This window comes from Manis pentadactyla, chromosome 4, assembly GCF_030020395.1.
Source record: "Manis pentadactyla isolate mManPen7 chromosome 4, mManPen7.hap1, whole genome shotgun sequence".
Taxonomy (NCBI): Eukaryota; Metazoa; Chordata; class Mammalia; order Pholidota; family Manidae; genus Manis; species Manis pentadactyla.
In genome coordinates this window covers 186,822,335-186,835,918 of record NC_080022.1, presented here as the reverse complement: position 1 = coordinate 186,835,918, position 13,584 = coordinate 186,822,335, and the positions used below count along the sequence as shown (strand labels likewise).

The 13,584-nt window shown below is 46.4% G+C and overlaps 1 protein-coding gene across 7 annotated transcripts in view; it reads right to left on the bottom strand.

The window, feature by feature from the left end:
• Window positions 1-8,839, bottom strand: part of TNRC6C (trinucleotide repeat containing adaptor 6C) — a 157,663-nt gene extending 148,824 nt beyond the window's left edge. For 5 of the 7 annotated variants that reach the window (XM_036910368.2, XM_036910369.2, XM_036910373.2 and 2 more), the window contains exon 1: window positions 8,286-8,839. The gene's annotated coding sequence lies outside the window, so the exon portion shown is untranslated. The remainder of the gene's footprint in view (window positions 1-8,285) is intronic. The other 2 variants (XM_036910370.2, XM_036910372.2) reach the window with 1 other exon arrangement.
• Between the last annotated feature and the right edge of the window lie 4,745 nt (window positions 8,840-13,584).

The following is a 13,584-nucleotide window of genomic DNA, read 5'->3' as shown; positions in this document are numbered from 1 at the left end:
ACAGAAAACACGGTGCACGGCATCCCACTGGGGGCTGTTAAGATGGCCTCATCCATGAAATTCGTCACACCTGCAGGTACACCCACACCTGCTGGGCTGACTAGCTGTAGATATGGTTGGTCACTATCCCAGAAAGACTAAAAAAAAACCCTTCCCTTTACCATCATTTGTGGAAGCAGTATCTCTGAAGAAAAGAGACGATTCAAAACAAAACTGAAAATGTTTACCTTCACATCCACAAAATACTACAGATATTACAAACATGTTATTACCCCTACTACATGTTATTACCCCTACTATGAAGTAACTCAAAATCCAGGACAGAGATGATTGACAATAAAGAAGGCTTTTCGGCAAAGCACTAATCTGTAAAGGACTATGCTGGCGTTTCAAATTGTGCTCATCAATTAAAAACAAACCTATAAACATGCAGAGGTATGCCTGTGGCCAAGATTCAAATTCGTTACCTGACTGGGATAAAAAAATAATATTTTTGTCTGTTTTAAAGCTTCCCCACCCCACTCTGCAGAACAAAAAAAGAATCTACTATCATTTAAGTTTAGGGAATCTGTTAAATTTATCTAACCTTCAAAAAGTTCTAGTAACTTCAACACAGCCTCTATGAACACTGGCACACTATTTGTTATTATCTGATCTAACATTTTCTAGAAATATTTGAAGATCTGTTTTCTCTCTTTCCTATATAGTTGCCACATGTAGAAATTTTACAATGTATCTGGGACTGTTACATAAAGTCTGAGTTAGTATTTTCTTATAGGTAAGGTACTAAGAAAATTTGATTTTGTTGAGACTATTCACCATAATTAACAGCAGAACACTATTATTACATGGCTCATTACATACTGGGATTTATGCTGTGAGTCAAACCTCTATCCCAGAATCTCACAGAATAAACTTCTAAAACTGCTATCTTAATGTGTCATCTTTCCCCAATCAGCATTTTAAAAGGACTTACTCTATGTATTTAACCAAACATTCTAACATTAACAGCTTTATTTAATTTAAAGCCTTTCTGGAACATTCCAGGGCAAGTAGGGAGCACTATGGACTCATTTCTTCCAATAAACAGCTCACACCACTCATTCTACATTATTTTGTCCTGCTGATTCTTCCTAACACCTGTTCAGTTTGGCCCTACCATCATGCCTGTCCAAGCTTGCATTACCTTACCTGGACAACTGTGACAGCCACAGTTTTCAGGCTTCCAATTTTCCAACCATCTGCTGTATGTCAGCTCAAAGAAAGTGTCTAACCTACGATTTGGTTCATGTCATGCCCATCAACAACCATCAATAGTTCCTAACCACTCAAAGACTGGAGGTTCTTCCCACGCAGGCCCTTACTGCCAACAAAAACTTCCACTTACAGTAGTAAGCCCTCAGTGTTCATTTTCTCAATAAAAACACCAAGCCCCAGGTGCTTTGTTAGGCACTTTCCAGAATGTTCCCCTAACATGGTTTGCCCATTTGTTTCTTTCAATCCAGCGAAATTCTATCAACCTTCCAGGCCATGTTCCAAGTGCAGTCTCGCCCGACCACTGCGGGCCATGGGTCCTCTCCCCTCGGAATGAACGGGCACTCTTTTTCTGCATTCCCAAAGTCTGTTCCACTGAACTAAAATGCGGCATGAAGGGAAGACCATGTTTGGTAGTCACATCGGTCTGAGAAAGACTGGGCTAAGAAAAGGTCAACAGTTCTGCTGCTTCTGGGCTTATCCAAGTGTCCAGTGTGTTGATATGCATCTCCATGAGGGGAGGTATGATATACAGCTTATAATTATATGTTACCATAGATTTTTGTTAACTTAAGGAAGCTTCACAATATTTAATTGCTATCTCAGTTTTTGTTTTGTTTTGTTTTTGTTTGGTGCCTGTCTCTCTCACCGAGTAGCATAAATCCAGGACTACAGGGAGATGTTGGTCTTTACTGTGGCCACTGCACAGAGAGGGTATTAAGTTTTTGTGGAATAAAGGAAGGAATGATGTGACCAGGCTGGGGATTTAGAAGGCAGCACAAGGGGATGCTAACGAGCTCAGACCTTGGCATCAGAGCACCTAGGCACACACTAGCAAGACTCAGACTTTGGGCAAATTATTCAACAGCCATCAGCCTCAGTTTCCCCATCTAGAATTTGGGGGATACCTTACCAGTTGCTATTAAGGAACGGATAACAACACACATAAAGTGCCCAAAAGTATTCAGTTAATATACACAGATAGGTTGGTGGGACACAGACTAGAGAGACTAATTAAAAGCCATTCAAACAATTCAAGTTATTTATCCATGTGTGAAGGCTCCCAAGTGGACTGCCTGAGTTTAAATTCTGGCTTTACCTCCTACCAGCTGTAGGATCTTGTAGAAATTGCTTCCTTCTCTGTCCTCCCTTTCCTGATCTGTAAAATGGGAAGAAGGAAAGCAATCACTTTCCAGGAGTGTTGTGAGGAATAAACAAGAAAATACTCTCGTCCTTGGGCACACTCTCATATAGCAAATGCTGAAATATTAGTTGTACCTATTTGAAGATTATTTTTAATGGAGATCTGGTTACCTAAGAGGATGCTTTCTAACTACCTCCTCTCCCCAAGTCTCAGCTGTCCTCAGCTAACACGAACGTACTTGCTTCCACATAGCCATCACTTTCTTCCTTTACCTCACTTCTCTACCCAAAAAGCTGTGTAAAACATCTGCCTCCTGAAAAACAGAGCCTATCAATTTCCCTTCCTACACTTTCCCCTCCCCCTCTGCACTACATGCTTCATGTATACAGTGTGAGAAAACTTAACACAATCCAAGCAATAATTCCACATCCCCCTTGTAATTTCTCAACAACTCTGTTAAAATCTCTTCACAGCACAATGGCTGGTTGAAAAGGTGATAAGCTATGCCTACGCTGCCATTTCCCAATTTCAGATCTTAACTTTAATTCCCAGTTGCTATTTTAACTTAGATTTCCCCGCTTATTAAAAGAGTCATTAAAAAGAAATTATCTTTGGAAATAAAAACTACACAATACTTTGCCAGGCTCAACCCAAGCAACTGATTTTAGTTGTGAGATATTTCTTACTCTTAGTAAGCTAGGCTGTACACACAAAATGAATCCAACAGGGCACAGATTCCCAATAACCACCTGGGCATGGATTTGTGTTTGGCACTAGCCAGACTGCATGCACGTACAGAACTCAACAGACAAGGATTATCCTGCTGAGAATAATTTGACTTGATATTGTGATACTGTAGGTTTGCAGTTCAGGCCTTTAAAGGAAGGACATTATGAAGACATTATAGAGTATTAATTTCTGAAATGTTCTAAAGAAGAAAAAGAGGGTCTAAAAAAAAAAGAGCTGTTCAGCTGTTTGTATTCTAGAAGGTCACAGGAGGTCATTTGGATTTATACAAACAGATGCTGGTCACAGAAAATGCTTTAAACTTCTAATGGTGGTGAGATGACATATTTACCCACTCTTTCTTATTTTTGTACGTTAAAAAAAAATTCTGTCAAGAACAGTCTCTGAGGAAGTAAAGTGGGAACCAAGCCATGTCAGACCAATCCATCCAGCAGACTCTCTGGAGACAGATTCCAGACGACTCTTTGGGTCCTAGTGTGTTGTGGCCCAAGCGGTTCAGTGATCCTATATGTCTTCAAGCAGGTCGCTCTCCAACAGGAAAGAAATGTAGGGACAAGGAGACAAATACAGAGAGGAGACCATGGGAGAGACAACCTCTCTACTCCTCATTTCCTAGAGCAAATAGTTAGATCCATCAGAGCCTAGAAGAGACATATTTCAGAAGCTATATTCTTCCCCATCCTTAATCATTACTATATCTTAGAAAACCAAAGGCCCACTGCGTAGTTGGAATTCAAAGAACCACATGGAATATTAAGAGTTCAAAATAGCAGTGAGCGCTGCTTTCCCAAGGCCATTCATTCCCTCTGTTGTGGTTTGCAGCCACGGAGGGCTCAGGAGGGTGCGAACAACTATCTGTGTTCCAGCAGTGATGTTTTATGGCTGGATGCCCAGATTGTCTAGCTCTGCACACAGCTCTATAGTCTTTTGAGGGCTAGAGTTTGAATGCATTTGTAACCAACAGCTCTCCATCTCTGTAATAGCTTCTTCATTCTCTGAAAGCCAAGAAAAGAATTAATTTTTAGCTAACTCCAAAAATGGCACAAAGGGTATGAATTTTTACCATGTTTTAATCATGTAAAACCTTGTCACATCCCAGTCAGAGAATTTAAAAATACATTATTTTACTTTTCATTAAATAAGTAACAGTTCAAATGCATTACCTGAACATGAACAACAGAAAACTTCTGGATTATTTTAATCAAGTTATTAAAACAAGTTGACTGAGCAAGGACTACGCATTTCTTGGTTTCAATGTCACAGATAAATCATTACGCAAGGTTTTATAGTTTTTTCTGACATGTAACCTTTATGTTTTTATATTCCTGGGAAGTGTGTATAAGCTGAATGTTTATAATCAAGAACATCTTTACTGCATTAAAGTCTACTATCGTATACATTTTGTCACACAAACAATGCATGATTATTTTAAAGTTAATTTGTAAAAATTTATGATTAAACAGGCTTAAAGCAAGAAAATTTGTGAACTCTACCTGAAAAAAAAAAAAGCCAGTTCTCATTTGGTATTCTGCTATTCTGCTCTCTACACTTAAATCTATGACATCTTCAAACAAAATTAACATGTTAACTGTTTTAATTAAGCAAATAAAATCCATTCACCTTCACTGTGAAACCAGTTACCATACAAAACAGACCACAGCACCAATTGTCTTTCAAAAGATTTCTTTACAATTAATCTAAAACATCAGAAGGCCCTCTGAAATAAAGTTGGAGTGCAAGATAAAACCTATTTGATTGTCTCAAAATGACAAGAAGGAAAAACAATTCCAAAGAAAACAAGAACAAAACAAAAAGCAAAGTTACTGGTTCTTCCCTACCTACTAGAACCTTCTGTGCACTGCCTGCTCAGAGGTCTACCTACTGCTCCCTCAAGTCATCCTTTCCTGGTCCAAGGTCTTCTATAAACCTGTCCCTGTCCTCTCTCATGCTTTCCCCCTTCCCCAGCTTCAGTTGCTCTAAGTAATCTTTGCCTGCTGCATCCCCAAGTCTTGATGATCTCCTGTGCTGCTCTGGTATGTGGAACAGCCTCAGAGTTCACAGCCCATCTATTCTCTTCCCTAGAAAATCTTGGAGATGACTTTGCACAATAAACCCTGGCTGAGTGGTGAACAGGCATCTAAAACATAAGTATGCGATCTCATGGATCTAATTCCTACTAGGGAGACCCCAAAAGACCTTTAAATAGTTTTTAGATGTCTCTTAAGCCTTAAAGTGTTACATAATGCCAAGGCATTCTATGTAGCAAATCGAATAATGGGTAAATAAACTAATTTCTACTAAGTCTCTTTTTTAATTTAAAATTTTTAAAAGCATCACTTTCTTGAGTCAAACAAGATTAAGTTTACATTCAGGACTTCACTGCCCTCACTTGGGAGTTGGGGAAGTAATGCAAACGCTGCATTCTCAGCCAGCACTGTAAGAATTTTCTCTTGCATTTCTTCCCAACTGAAAGCTCTCCTCACTAAGGAAAAAGGCTGCTCCTCTGCGGCCCTGACCTCCTCCTTCAGCTTGGTTTTGGAAGTGAGCCAGATGACAGCATCTGGAAACACACAGATTTATCTCAGTAAAGCCCACTGGTTTAACAAAAAGGTGGTGGTGATGAGAAACACTGTAATTTAAAGTTTCCTATATTCCCCCAATGATTTAGTTGTATTTTAATCACTGAGAGCCAAATGCAACAGTTTACCCCACTCATAAACAGCACTCTAATGCAACTATTTCTTCCAAAATCCCTGAGCCAACTTGTTAATACTAAGTATAAACTTGTTACAAAATATTTGTCAGTGTTAAAACACAAGCCACTTGAAAACAATAAAGGCTATAAGGAGGAAAACCTAAAACAAACATTTAATTTACCCCCAGTATTTAAATGCCAGAATCCACAATGAAATATGTTCAGATTAAGCCTTATGACAACCTCTATGTCAACCTTATTTAATTTCATACCTTAATAGTAAAAAAGAAGTACCTGTCAATAAGGTCTTTAATTTAGATAAGAAGCACTGAAGACTTAAAATCAGGCTTTTAAAATTAGAGCCTCCACTGGGAAGGCAGTATACAGCACGGAGAAGACAAGTAGTAACTCTAGAGCATCTTACTAAACTGATGGACAGTAACTGCAATGGGGTGTGGGGAGGACTTGATAAATACGGGTGAATGTTGTAACCACAAGGTCGCTCATGTGAAACCTTCATAAGCTTGTATATCAATGATACCATAATAAAAAACAAAACAAAACAAGAACTCTAGAGCCTCGTAACAAAATCAAATCTGAACACATACATGATATCTGGGACCTGTAGATCCATTCTCCTCCTTTACGGATATGCTAGCTTGACGACATTTTCTGTGTCACCATAAGTAAAATTTAACTAAGCCAATACTTTCACTATTACCATTTTCCGGGCTATCAATTTCTTATGACCTAACATGTTAAAGAAAAACAGATTCTAAGAACCTCTATTCTCATGAAAATACAAACATTAAAAATTTTCTGTAGGAAAAAAGAGAACGTTCAGTCTAGGTAAGCAAAGTAACAGCTATTCGGACCATTATTACCTTTTCATTACCTTCTGTAAAAACCATCAATAAAATTGATTCAGATAATATAACTGGGCTAGTCATCTGTAAAACCTCATTTTGCATCTTTTTTCCCCCAACAAAGCACCTAGGAGTGCCATGCTGAAAGATGTTCAAATACCATCACCACCTCTGTGGTTCTGAAATAATGTAAATTTCTTCAAGGTGCCCCCTGCCAACCAGTTCATCTGGCCTGGAGTTAAGTTTATCCTTTATTCTTTTTCACACAGTACTGAAGGAAGTCAGGAATCTATGCACATAATCGTCAGCATCCGCCCCCCCTCCCCATTTCAAACTGGCCATCAATGTCCCCTGAGATCACTCAAGCCACAACTCCAGTGTCCCCACTCATCCCCATAATTACTCAATTGTAAATGTAGAAAATAACGTGCATAAAATAAGCCTTCTGCAAGTCAAATTACGTTCAGAGACTAGCAAACTCTACACGGTGATCAGAAACTGACCACCTATACCGGCCTCAGCACATCGGCGTGAATACCGGATACAGGAGAAAACCCGAACCTCGGCAACACAATGGACTGAACCAATTTGCAACTCCTTAAAGATGCTCAAGTTGGACATCTACAGAGCACCATTTTGAGTTCAGAATCTGCAGTTCATGCCTAGACATAACTGGGCAGACCACTCAAATGGAGGTTTAATCTGACAGGAGCAAAGGTTGGAGACATTTTTACTCATTTTGTACAGACCCGCTGATACGGTCCAGAGTCTTAAAATGCAATGGGTGCAGCTAGGATCTGCGGCTCCTCCTCCCCCGCCCCCCGCGGCATCCAAGCAGCGATCCTGCATCCTCACTGAGATTCCCAAAGCTCCGTGCAACCTGCAAGCGAAGGGCTTCTCTGCCCAGTTATCGCGCAGGGAACCCCTATATTTGCATCGGCACGTTTTAGTAGCTACGAATCAACTAATTAAATCTCATCCACAAGGTAAAGGTGCAAATGAAGCGTCGCTCGAGCAGAGGTGGCACTGAGGCGCTCGGGTTACGTGCTGCGCTATCAAGGTAGCTGTGGCGCGGCTCCTTTTCCTCGTGCGCAGTGCTCCGCAGTCTGCAGCACCGCCAGCAGCCCACCTGATTCCAGACCCGCAGAAGCCCGAGGGGCCCTTCACCCTCCCCCAGAGCGCGCCCCAGCTTCGCTCTCCCACCAAACAACGCTGGAAGCCCTACATCCAAGACACTTCGGGCTCGGACATGCCATCAGAAATGCAAAATCCCTGGGCGACTGCAGAGTCAGAACCCAATACCAACAACTGCATTAGTTTAAAACCTACATGCAGCCAATGTGTCGTCGCACCATCAGCTCCAGTCACGCCGGCTCCCCTGCATACCCGGCACCACGAACCTCTCCCCGGGTGCACGCCCGCCGCGGCTCTGCGCCGCCAGCAGCTCCTCCCGCCGCCCCGCGCCGCGCATCCCTTCCCGCCCGGACCCGCCGACCCCTCGCGCTCCGGGCCCGGCCGAACAAAGGCGACGCCGCCAGCTCGGCCAGCTGCGGCGGCTCGGAGGCCCGTCCACGCTCACCTGGGCTCCGTCCCCGTTGGCGGCGGCGGTTCCTCGGCGGGGCTCCGGCGATACGGGCCTGGAGGCAGTGGCGGCAGCAGCAACGACGACGACGACTCGGGCGGCCGCCCCGGGGCCTGCGGGGCGCTCGGGCGGCGGGGGCCCGCTCAGCGCCGGCGCCGTGGGCTCAGGTCCCGGCGCGGGCGGCGGTGGCGCGGGCGGGTGGGCGGCGGCGCGCCCCGGCAGGTCCAGGTCCGGCCCCGGCGACGCCGCGACGCGCCCTCCTCCTCGCGTCCCCGGGCGGGACGACGGCTCCGGCGCTGCCCGGGATCCGAGGCGGCAGCGGCAACGTTGGGCGCTCGGTGCTTGGCCGGTTTCGCTCCCTCCGCCTTCGGCTCGGGCGGGCCCGCGGCGGCAGCGGCAGGAGCGCGGCGGGCGCGGGGACGGCCCTGTCAGGGGCGGCAGGGGAGGCCGGGGTGGTGCTCAGGGTTGCGGGGCGGAGGGGCCGGCAGCGGCTGCTGCGGCTCCCGGGGCCGTCGCGCTGAGGTGCAGAGCTGCCACCGCGGCCATCTTGTTGCTCTAACTGACAAGAACCCCCCTCCCCCCGCTCCAGCCAGACGGGGCGCTCGCACCCCCTTCCCCGCCCCGCGTTGGCCTCCTACAGGAAGTCGTCCCGGCCCCTAGCACGTGACTCCACCGCATCTGCATACCGGAGAGCCAACTGGCCAATCGGCGCTCCGCACCTGAGCTCCGCCCCCCGCGCTCCCCTTCCCGGTCCATTGGCTCGTCTCGGTCAGGCCACGCCCTATCCTTCCCCCTTAATACCCGCCCGCGTTAGGGCTACCCATACCGCGCGGGGAGCGCGCCGGGGTGCCAACGTTTGCAAGCTCGCTGCAATCGCGGTGGCTTTCCCTCTGCTAGAAAAGCGTGGGGATCTGCGTGGCGTCCCTCCCCGCCTCTGGTGCTGCGGCTCCCGGCGGGATAGCGGGCGCGGCCCGGCCCCCTCACGTCCGCTTGGTCCCCCTGGTCGGCAACGTCCGGACACGAGCTCTGCGTGGTATTTTCTCCCGGCGGCGCTGGCCCTCTACGCAGCGGCGCCCGCACTAGCGCGCGGCCCGCGGGTGCCGCGCACACACCCGTACGCGCGCCGCCGTTCCCCGGGGAGTGCCCCGCTGCGAGCCGAGCAGGCCTCGCGTTGGGACAGCCCACGGGACCTCCCCTGCGGAGCCCTCCGCGCCCGCTCCCATCCCCGTCTCCGGTCCCCGCCTTCGGTACCCGGCCGAGGCCCTGCACCCCGCGTCCTTCTCCATATACGCTTGTCGTTAATCGCGGGTACCGTCAGGAGGGATGTAGAACTGAAAAGTCCCTTTTAACTTTACGTTCAAGTCGCGAGAAGATTATGAAACCAGGAATTTACGGCGTTTTTCTGAGGGGTTGGGGAGGCAGACCAGCTTTCTCCGTCCCGCGGTGCAGCCTAGGCGGTCCTGGAAGTTGGGGTGTGAGGAGGCCATTCCCTGTCTACGTGTCCCTATCTTGAAGAGCAGTTAGTGACACTACTTTCGCAATGCAGTTTTGCCACCGCAAGTGTCAGGCTTTGAAACGTGTGTGGATGAAAAAGACGACAGATTACGGCTCTCGTTCCCTTAAGGACCCCTGAGCAACCGCGCACTCTCTTTTCACTGCCATATTTAAGCCCTCCAGTGCTGTGTATCCGCTGCCCTCCCCACCCCGCCTCCCCAAAACCCACAACTCTTAGAAGGATCTGAAGTCAGAGCGGACTGACACAGGCTTCTGCCTTTTCTATTCAACGTTTTATTTATATTAGTTCTTAGCTGCGAAGCAACCTAAATCCCAGGTATTAATACATGTTCCAGGAGGGAGTGCAAAGTCACATCTTCAAAATATGCAGCATCCTAATCAATGAGAAATCAGGTACCTCGGTGGACCAATCATTGTAATAAGCACAACTTGCCCTTTTGGAAAACTGAACATAATTACATAATGGAGTATTTGTCCTTGATGTTTAATTGTGATTGTAACCTCTCAACTTATGTCTTGTTCTTTTTACTATTCCCTCTCTCAGCTTAAACAGGGTAGAATAATTGTCTCCTCTATTACCTTAGATGTAAACATCTGGAGAAAGACAATGCTATACTGACCATATTTTCTGAACCAAAAATTAGACTCATGGTTTGACATGTGGGCCTGTGGCAGTTTGAATATAGGGTTGACCGGAAACGTTGAGGCAGATGATGGCCACGAGTTTGCAGCACACTGACACTCACCAGCGGCTGTTTAGACTGAGTAATATATGAGAGTAAAGTCCCCATAGTTGTAAAACGGGTAAGTGCATGTTTGGGGTCTGTCACCCCCTTAACTGGCCCTGCCACTACCACCTCAGAACTAAGGTATGAGTTAATAATCTTCAAAAATGGGCAAACCCCACAGAATTACATTTAGGAGGATTAATATTATATGTAGCTCTTGAGTTAAAAATTCAGCTAGGTAAGGACATATGGAGAAGATCTGGCTGGACACAGCTCCCGTAAAAAAAATTCTAGTTTTAGGTGACCACATGCTCAACATGGCTGAATGTGTAAAATGGTTAAAAAAAAACAAAAAACCTACAAATTACCTTAAAATAGTGTCCAGTTGAACAGACTGTACTCTGAGCTGGTCAGATCCCAAATGGAATTTCCTGGCCACTTCCGGGCACTGTGGTATAAGAAAGCGGCAAACTTGAAGTCTGTCTCGGAGACAGTATTCATTCAGCAGGTGCTGAAGGGGCAGAAGAGGCAGGTAACGGGAAGGAGAAACAAGCAGGACAGGATGGCTGTCTTCAAATATTTAAAGAACTCTTGTGTACAAACAGACACAGATAAATTCTGTGAAGATGTAGGAGGCAGACCTGGGATCAGTGGATGAAAGGTTTGGAGGTAAATTTTGGTTCCATTCAAGGAAGAATCATGAGTTACCCATAGAAACTCCGGGTTGAAATTTAACAAGGTTTACATCTGGTTTAAGCAGAAAAACTGGGAGACCATGTCCCTATCTCCTCGGATTTTCAGAATGGATTACTACATTGGGCACAAGGTTGAATTAGCTTGGTGGTTCTCAAAATGTGCTCCCTGGACAGCATCAGCCCCACCTGGGAGTTTGTTTATGCAGCATAGCAGACCCCACCGCCAGATCTGCCGGATCAGAAACCAAGGGTGGGGCCCAGGTGTCTGCCTCTTAACAAGCCCTCCAGATGATTCCGCTGCAAGCTAACATTTGAGAATAAATAACAAAGGGCACCTTTTCCTACAGTTCTATTGTGTGTGATGCTTGCCTCCTTCCCACTCCCAGCCACTTCCTACCACACAGAGCTGCTTACTCCCTCCCGAAGTCCCTGCCCTCTTTCCAGAGCCATTAATTCTGCAAGTAGAATTTGCATCCTAATAGTGGGCTCTTAAAGGAAAAAGCTTCAGGATTCACACAAATGATTGCTTTTCAATGAAAATGTAATGGAGCTGGGCTCCCCGCTCATCACTAGTGGTAAGCAACTGACTTGGCCTAAAAAAAATGTGATAAAAGGCTTTTCAGACACTCAGGCTTAGGGTGCTGGTTCTCAGCCTTTGTGCCTCTGTTCATTAGCTTGTTGAAAATGCAGTTTCATCTAGGTTCAGGTGAGGCGCAGGGAGCTGCATATTTAATCCACTGCCCAAGAGATTCTGTTGTGATTGTCCTCCTACTACAGTGAGGAAAATACTGGAATAGAACAAGAAACTTGAGGGGCAAGCAAGGCTGAATCTCAGCTCCACTGCTCACCTACTCTTTGTTTGACCTTAGGTGATTTTCTGGACCTCAGACTTCTCCTTTGTACTCCTCACTGAGTTAACAGGTACCCACCCAACGTTTACTGTACCTGTATTATATGCAGACAGTGGACTAGGTGCTAGGGATTTAAAGTTGAAAGCCTGGTTGATTTAGGATTACAGTACATAACAGGGTGCTGAAGGAGGCCAGAGGGCACAGAAAGACTTCCTGGAGGGGCCTCTGATCTGAGTCCTTAAGCAATGGCTTAAGGTGCTGAGGGAAGGGCACTGAGGACAGAGGGAAAAGCCAGGGTAGAGGAAGCATGATGGGGAGCCCAGCACCTTCAGGGGGCTGCCAGGAGTTAATAGGATTGGAGTAGCGCTCCTATAAGGAGAAGGGCAGTGAAGCAGTGGGAGAGATGAGCAGGGGGCCAGCTTACAAAGGGACATCTCACATCCACTAAGGAGTTTGGACTTTATCCTGAAGGCCATGTAGAGTTCTTGAAGGATTCTGAGCATTATGCTTGGCTGTCCAAGGGATTTCTGTGAAAACACTGTGGTGGATGACATGGAAAAAGATACAACAGGGAAGATGGGCAGAGGTGGTGGCACAGGTAGGGGGCTGCAAAGTCACACAGCCAAGTGATTAGAACCTAAGGAAATAACCAGAGTGACAGTACAGGCCAAATAGAAAGGATCTATTTGAAGGATAATTTTAGCTCCAGGGGCTCCAGGGGACTTGGGGACTGCTATCTATGGTAAATAAGATGGTAAAGGATAAGGCCTAGTTTTCTTGCTCAGGGAGAGGTGGGTGGCTGGAGAAGCAGGGGCTGAAGGAGGAAGAGCAGGTTGAGCAGAGACCTTCAGTGGGACTTTGGGGAAGAAGGGGAAGTCTTGTTGTGTGCATTTGGAGTTGGAGTCACCTGGGGAGTGGCAGGTGGGGACAGGCAAATCTGTATGTCAGCGGTGATGTCTGGCTGGGGAAGTCAGCACAGGGGTGGGAGTAGAAGGCAGCAGCACGGATGATGAGCTTGGGGTGTAAGGAGGGAAGGTGGGGTGGCCAAGGAATAGAAAGCCCTAAAGGGATCTGAGAAAGGACAGCCCACACTGCCGAATCCTTGGGGGAGCCCGAGAGGCTGGAACGGGGAAGGAGTTTGAGGAAGGAGTAACCCGTCAGCAGTGTGACAGTGAGGTCCATACCGCAAGGACAGGAAAGTGTCCACCAAGTTGGGCAACCATGAGGTCATTTAGTGCCCAGTCCTGGCAGTGCATGAGGTGGGGACAGAAGGCTGTGGAGTGAGCCAGAGGACAAATAGGGAGCAGGAGTGGGAAGAGACCAGGTTTTGTTTTTAAATTTGGCCATTGTTAGAGGTCGAATTGTGTCCCCACAAAAAGATTTGCCGGAGCCCTAATGCCCAGGACCTCAGACTGTGACGTTATTTAGAGACAGGGTTTTTGCAGATACAGCCAAGATAAGGTGAGGACATAAGGGGGGGCCCAGTCTGATATGACTGCTGTCCTTA